The sequence below is a fragment of the Mandrillus leucophaeus genome, unplaced genomic scaffold, assembly GCF_000951045.1.
Source record: "Mandrillus leucophaeus isolate KB7577 unplaced genomic scaffold, Mleu.le_1.0 Scaffold194, whole genome shotgun sequence".
Classification (NCBI taxonomy): Eukaryota; Metazoa; Chordata; class Mammalia; order Primates; family Cercopithecidae; genus Mandrillus; species Mandrillus leucophaeus.
In genome coordinates, this window is record NW_012101965.1 from 3,276,828 (window position 1) to 3,277,797 (window position 970).

Here is a 970-nt window from a genome sequence, read left to right on the forward strand (position 1 = left end):
CACCTTTCTTCCTGGCCTTTGGGGTTTTGAGAAAATAACTGTGACCCGCAGCAAAGTGCGTGGAGTAGGTCTGCCCCTTTTCTCGTAGTCTTTAAAACAACTCCCCAGCTTCAGACTACCGGTCAGTTGATGCCTCGTTTTTGTGATGCTACTAGGTTTTAGGGCTCTGTTCTGCCCCTCGCTGCTGACCCTGGTTCTCTGGAGTTAATTTCAGTACCCCCTGCAACCCGCTGTTTTGAAGCTAGCGCGCGCTGTTGACTTGTGGTGGTTGCCTAGTTACGTTTCCCTAGCGAGGGGATTGGGTCTTAGCTGGTGGTTCTGAGCCTGGCCCTGCCCCATCCGGCTGAAAGTGCGGTTCTTCACGAGTACTAGCGAAGCCGAGTCTTCAGCAAGTGATTCAGCCCGTTTAGTCGTGTCAGAAAAGTTGCAGCCACAATTGGTAGACAGCTGGTGTGAAAAATGGGTGGGAGTGGCGAATTGGACTTTGCCTTCATTTTAAATTCATGAGTTGGCTTTTAAGATTCGCTTTTAAAATTTATTTCTTCAGAATCAAGCTGAAGTACCAGCAGCTACTTCGCTACCTCAGACTTTTTGAAAAATCATTTTAGAATTGGAAAAGAATTAAGACAAGTTGAAAGCAAGTGTGGCTAACACTGATGAAAAAGATGAACTACTTCACACTTGCATCTCATTGCAACAGCGTCTTTCAAATTTTTTGGTATTACAAAGCAAAACAAAATGTATTGCTCCTCGTGTGAATTCTCATTTCAGTTCGACTCTAGTTGAAATGTTAGGATACTGTTTAGGCAGTAAATAACCTTTACGTAGGAAAAACTGCTACAAGGTTTGTGCATTTTTGATCATAACCAATTCAGGATAAATAATTTGATGGGAGGGAAAAAGTGACTCCTCGGCGGGAGTTGAGGCTGCGGGGAGCTATGCTCGTCCCCCTGCACTCCAGAGGGGGCAA